Source organism: Abramis brama (assembly GCF_963993115.1).
Source record: "Abramis brama genome assembly, chromosome: 1".
NCBI classification, from domain to species: Eukaryota; Metazoa; Chordata; class Actinopteri; order Cypriniformes; family Leuciscidae; genus Abramis; species Abramis brama.
This window is the reverse complement of record NC_139963.1, coordinates 32,105,308-32,112,154: the sequence shown is the minus strand read 5'-3', so window position 1 is coordinate 32,112,154 and position 6,847 is coordinate 32,105,308. Positions and strand designations below refer to the sequence as shown.

Sequence of the window (6,847 nt, the reverse complement as noted above, 5' to 3'; positions counted from 1 at the left end):
ATTGTTTTGCACAATATGGAGGTAATGGCTATGGGTCGAAAATCTTCAGGCTTACTTGCACCAGGCTTCTTAGGTATAGGCCTTATTAAGGAGAATTTCCAGGACGTGGGTACACCTGCAGCTAAAAGAAAATTAAAAAGCCTTGAAAAAACACCTTTTAATTGTAAGGCACAGTCTTTAAGTAAGCGGGCTTTCAAGCCATCTGGGCCAGTGGCCTTATTCGGCTTTAATTTGGTGAGGCTTTTGGCAACAGCTTCTTCTGTGATAATTATTGATGAACCTATGGGAAGATTTTTACAGATGTCATCACACTCATCCTCATCATCCACAGTGTCAAACCTGCAGAAGAACGTGTTCATTTCGTCTACCAAACTAAGACTGCAAGATGCAGTACTATTGCTTTTATTGCAACTTTTTCCCATTAAAATATTCAAGCCCTCCCAAGCGTGTTTTATATTCCCACTGAAAAATTTACTCTCTATTGTGTTTTTATATTAAATTTTTGCCTTGAGGATATCCCCCTTTAATTGTTTCCTTTTTTCCTGTTCTAATTCCAAGTTGCCTGAACAAAAGGCTATCTTTCTTTCATTAAGGCAGATTTGAATGTACATACATTAAATACAAAAACCTGTAAATATTAAAATGATTCTTTATTTTTAATCATAATGACTAGTCTGTTTCCCATATATCTCAGTATGAAGTATCTGTTCAGTCTAGCCTACACTCTTATATTAATAATGGACTGGATTATTTTTACTAATAATCCTTCTAACACAAAACTTCATTACTAATACATGGGTATTGTCAAGATGGAGCTTATATATAAAATTAAGATATGATTTTTAAAATAATTCAAAAATTAAACTTAACATTCACCATGATGCACCAAGTGCACCTGTAACTCCAGCAAACTTTAACTACATCCTGATAAACTGCAAATTCAGCATACAAGGGAGATACATGTGGAATCACAACCAGTTCGTGAAACTACTTATGCCCACAACTGACACACTAATACCAATGTTATACTAATAAAGAAAGGAGAAGAAACAACAGCAATATGCTAAAAAACAAACATTCATTCTAACCTAGAAATTACTAAATGTCCAAAAACAATTTATCTTTCCACTATAGATTGTCACCACCAACCCCAGGCCAGACTTGGTGCTCTGGTTGCATCTCTGAAACATTGAATAAATAACAAATAACACACGATGAATAAATTACAGAAAGAAGTTGTAGCTGTTAAAGTAATTTAACTTTTCTCACTTATCAGATGTTGGTCAAGATTTTCTCCCTTGTCTACTGTGATAACTTGCAGATTACTCCATTAAACTACAGTGTAAGTCTGCAAACCTCCAAAGATGCAAATGATTTTGTGGGAAGGGTCAACGTCTCCCAGACTCCTGAAAGTGTGTTATAAGTGATAACATAAGCTGAACTTTCAGTCAGTGCATGTGTTCAGTGACTAAAACAGCTTCAGTGTAACCTATAACTGTTTTACTGGCTTTTTCTGTTGTAATGGAGATGCTACTATATGGACTCCTACTGATGATTATTGCATGTGAGAAACTCCCATTTGTAGTAGATTATTATTTCATTGTTCTAAATCATCTAACATGATTTTTCCTCTGTTGTTCAGGTGTTAGTGGTCAGTCTTTGACCTCCTCAGATTCTGTGGTGAAAAGACCAGGAGAATCAGTCACTCTGTCCTGCGGTGTCTCTGGATTCTCAATGGGCAGCTGGTACATGCACTGGATCCGTCAGAAACCAGGGAGAGGAATGGAGTGGATCGGGTGGATTGATGGTGGCACTGGCACTAGTTTTGCTCAGTCTCTACAGGGCCAGTTCTCCATCACCAAAGACACCAGTAAAAGCATGCTGTATTTAGAGGTGAAAAGCCTGAAGACTGAAGACACAGCTGTTTATTACTGTGCAAGAGATTCACAGTAAGACGAAAGACTGCAGGGCTGAACAAAAACTACTCATGTCTCTGAGGGCTCAAGAGCACTTGATACTTTTGTAACAAGCCACTTTATTGATTTTTACTTTATTAAAATATTGATTTAAATCCTTAACTACTTCTTCGTGGAGGTCTTTCTAAATGAACAACAAGCATTATAAGCATACCCGAATTCATGCAACAACAAAACAACAACAACAAAACAAAACAAAAAACATTCACAAATTAAAATGCAGCTGAGTTCTATGGCCGTACATTTCAATGTGTGATTTTTTTTTTTTACAACTGGAAAGTTAAATGTTACAGTACATTCATATTATTGAATATCTTTAATAAATGCTGATCTTTTGAACAGGTTTTCAGAAATCATGCAACAAGTAGTAAAGAAGCTTTAGGAAACGATATATAAACATTTTTGTAAAAATTCATAATGAGCTACTATGTCTCTGAACTAGTAAATAAGAATAAAAAATATGTTGAAAGGCAGACATGGTTACAGAGGTTATTAAGGTTACAGAAAATAGAAACCTTTAGAGGGCAGCCTATGCAAAGTTGTCCTCCCTTTTAAGCCCCGACTGTATTCATTAACATACTTTATTCATCTACTCATCTGTGACTTTACTGCATCAGGTTACTTATTACATAACATGGTAATGGATATTGTGTCTAAACTGTGTTTTATCTTTGTGTTTGCTCTCACAGAATGTAAGAAGGGCTTCTGAAAACCAGTTGACAATCAGACTTATTCATGTGCACTGTTTTAAATGTTAATGTTGAACTGTTTTTCAATCTGTTGGTGTCAAGGCAGTACTTTTGGGTGTCTTGTTTTATTTATTTTCATTTAAAAGCAACAGAATTTAAATAATATCCAATGTATTAACAACAAAGCACGAGAGTGTGAATCACGCAATATCACCTTTGATTTCATAGGTGTCTGATCCACTATTTGTGCTATACAAGACGTGAGAACAACGGCTCAATGGTGGAAAAGGGCTGATCTGTTTGCCTGTACACATTCAACTACTGCACACTGAACTCTACAACTTCGCTACAGTCCTTTATTCACTTTCACATAAACATAACACAACATCACATCTGTTTTTAATAGAACTCAGATGAGGTTGCATGCTCCTGTCTGCTTTGAAAATAATCACATTTATTGATGCTGCAGAAGGACATTGTTATATCCATATCAAGATGTGGCACTGTTGTTCATGAAATGACCCTTTATGGCCACAAGATCTAGTTTTTGCTAGTTCGGGGTTTCTATGCAAATGATCTGATGTCTGTTTCATATTTAAACAACTGCACTGTTGACTGGAGAACTCATCACTAGTTCAGCCTTGATATAAATCATGTTCACTTTGTATCTGTTGCTGTTGCTGGCCACAGTGTCTGGTAAGTATATTCCCTGAACAAAATAAACTCTTTTCTTATTGTAAATACATACATGATCCTAATTTTTTGTAAACATTTTTGTTTATCCACAGGCATTGACTCTCAGGTTGTGCTCACACAGTCTGAACAGTCAGTAGTTGTGGCTCCAGGTGGTTCCCACAAGCTGACCTGTGCATGTAGTGGGTTTACTGTTAGTGACTATTACATGTACTGGATTCGTCAGGCACCTGGAAAAGGACTGGAATGGATTATTTATTATTATACAGATTCTTCTAAGAGCTCAGCTCAGTCAGTCCAGGGCAGGTTCACAGCAACTAAGGACAGCTCTAATTTCTATCTGCACATGAATCAGCTGAAGACTGAAGACACTGCAGTGTATTACTGTGCAAGAGACACTGTGGAAACACTAATACAGGCAGCTGTACAAAAACTCATGAGAAATGAGGAGGACATGGTTGAGTAACACTGAAAAAAGGGAAGAGCCTCTGAAGTGACAAAATGCCTGTCTAATACAAAAAACGTTAATATTAAAGGGTTAGTTCACCCAAAAATGAAAATTCTGTCAGTAATTACTCACCCTCATGTTGTTCCAACCCCGTAAGACCTTCGTTCATCTTCAGAACACAAATTAAGATATTTTTGATTAAATCTGAGAGCTGGATCACTCCTCCATAAGCTTCTAAGAGAATGAAACTTGCTGGCCCAAAAAAGTTATTAAAGAGATCATTAATATAGTCCAAGTGACTACAGTGGCTCAATCTTAAGTTTATCAAGCGACGAGAATACTTTTTGTGCGCAAAAAAACAACAAAAATAACGACTTTATTCCACTATTCATTTCCTTCTCTCTGGGCCTTGAGTCTTTTCACGTAGTGTTTTAGCGTAGCGTGTCTGTGTTGCACGTCACCACGTAGGCTCACTATTGGCCGACACTTGTCATGTGTGTGATGCGTGTGACGTGCAACACGGACACGCTACGCTAAAACACTACGTAAACTAACTTTACTCATCCCAGTCCTCTGACCTAAACCCTACAGAAGATGAGTGGGATGAACTGAGAGAAGAGTGTACCAATATGTACCAATATGTAATAAACAAACAATACGTTGGAAGGCAGACATGGTTACAGAGGTTAATAAGGACACAGTAAATGTAAATGTACCTTTAGAGGGCAGCCTATGCAAATCTACTTCTCCTTCTCCCTTTTAAAAGCCCCCACTCTATTCATCTACAGACACAAAACTTGATTGTGACTTTCCTGCATCAAGTTCCTATTTTCAAAACAGGGCAATGGATATTGTGTCTAAACTGTGTTTTATCTTCATGTTTGCTCTCACAGAATGTAAGAAAGGCTCCTGAAAACCTGTTGACAATCAGACATATATTCATGTGTGCTGTTGTAAATGTTAATGTTGAACTGTTAATTTTTCAGTCTGTTGGTGTCAGACACTGACTGAGTCTGAGTCAGCGGTCATTAAACCTGGAGGATCTCACAGACTTACCTGTACAGCCTCTGGATTTAGTGGTGACCAGCCCTTGTCCTGGATCAGACAGGCTGCAGGAGGAGGTCTGGAGTGGCTGGCATACATCTCATCTGGTGGTGGTTATATATACTACTCTCAGTCTGTTCAGGGACGGTTCACCATCTCCAGAGACAACAGCAAGAAACAGATGTATCTGCAGATGAATAATATGAAGAATGAAGACACTGCTGTATATTATTGTGCAAGAGAGTCACAGTGACAAATACAACTACAGTACTGTACAAAATCTGAAAACAACCATATAAATGTTATCATTCTATGCTCCTGTCACGGTGTGGTTGCAGTAAAAGAGTTGAACTCAAACAGCCACTAACCAAAGACATACTAATAGACATAAGATTTAGTGGTGTCCGAAACCATAGTGGACGTTATCGAGTACACTCATTCAATCCCACAATGCACCGCAATAACAAGTGCACAACAGATGTACGCTCCACGGCTCGAGAATACCCAGAATGCACTGTGAAGGTGATGATACATAGGGCAACTTTTTGAGCAATGTTTCTGGGCAATCTTGCCGACTGATCGATCAAACATTGCTCAAAAAGTTGTCCTGTGTATCATCACCTTGAGAGTCGTATCGAATTAATTCCTGCGTCTGAACAGAAGATGGCGCCCACAGCTGAATCATCCATCCATCCATATTCCAAACCACTGGTCCAATGTGGCTGCAGTGTAATGTCATACAGGTATAAATTCCATCTTAAAGGGCAATTCAGGTGAAAAATGAACCTAGGGGTAATTAACACATGGTTACCGAGTCGATCGTTCCCTGGGATGCGTTTTCATGAAAATCGAATGTAAAGAGTTTTATCTTTAAAAACAGATTAGCTTATAACGCTAGTATATGGGGCACAGAGTAAAAGTAAATCGCTAGTTAATACCACTAACAAGGCTCAAAATAGCCTTACACTAACACGGTAGCATAATGAGGGTCCCTACATGCAAACCGAAGCATTGAGAACTTTGTAAGTGTACAGACAGTTTAATAAGAAGATACTTTATAAAGACAGTACATTACGCGTTTACAGGCAGGATCCATCTTGGAAAACAGTCTCGACTAATCAAGTCACGAACGCCGTGCTAAGTGAGCTGGTCGATAGGAATTACGTTTGTGAAATCTAACATAGTACGGCGTTCGTGGCTCGCCTGGCTAATTAGGTTCTTCGAACACACTTGCCAGATATGATTAGTATAGCTGGATTGAGTTATCTGAGATAATTGCGCGTTCATGCTCTGGTTTAAAAGGGGATATGTATCGATAGTAGAAACTAGAGATGCGCGGTTGGCGGTTACAGCCGCGGACTCCGCGGATAAACCGCGGATCGGGCGGATCACGTGACGAAAAATAATATTTTAATTAAATTTGGGCGGGTGGCGGGCGGTTGAACCAATCAAATGAAAAATATTATGTATACAGCAATCAGCGGATGGCGGGCGGGTGCGGTTTTGAAAAGTGGTCAAAAACGTGGTGCGGATGGATGGCGGACGGATGATGAGTTTTGTGATGCGGTTGCGGATGAAATAATAGCCCATCCGCGCATCTCTAGTAGAAACATTGATCAGCAACGCTGCTATTGGCTGCTCAGCGTGGCCAAAGAGCGGGCTCAGTTTTTCTCCTCAGCAGAGCAAGAACTAATAGTCGAAGTTCATTCAGAATTTTAATGTTTAATCAAAAAGCCAGGGAACACCTCAAAGTCTGCAAAAGCAAGGAGAGAGGGCTGGCAAAAAGTAGCAGACAATTTAAATCCGTAAGAAGTGGCCATGTTAGATGTTTTTTATCACTTAATAGCCTATATTTTTGTATTTTAATAATTGCATAATTACTTTGTTCATTGTAATGTCAGAGTCACCACACTTGAACATGGGGTAACACTTAAGAATACTGTTCCTTCATTAATGAATAACTACACAGGAACAAATGAGTAATGCATTAGTAACAC

At 38.6% G+C, this 6,847-nt stretch overlaps 1 gene segment (V, D, J or C); it reads left to right on the top strand.

The window, feature by feature from the left end:
- Positions 1-1,435: 1,435 nt before the first annotated feature.
- On the top strand, positions 1,436-2,078 carry LOC311092736 (immunoglobulin heavy variable 1-3-like). The segment is given in 2 exons: positions 1,436-1,564; positions 1,643-2,078.
- Positions 2,079-6,847: the final 4,769 nt, after the last annotated feature.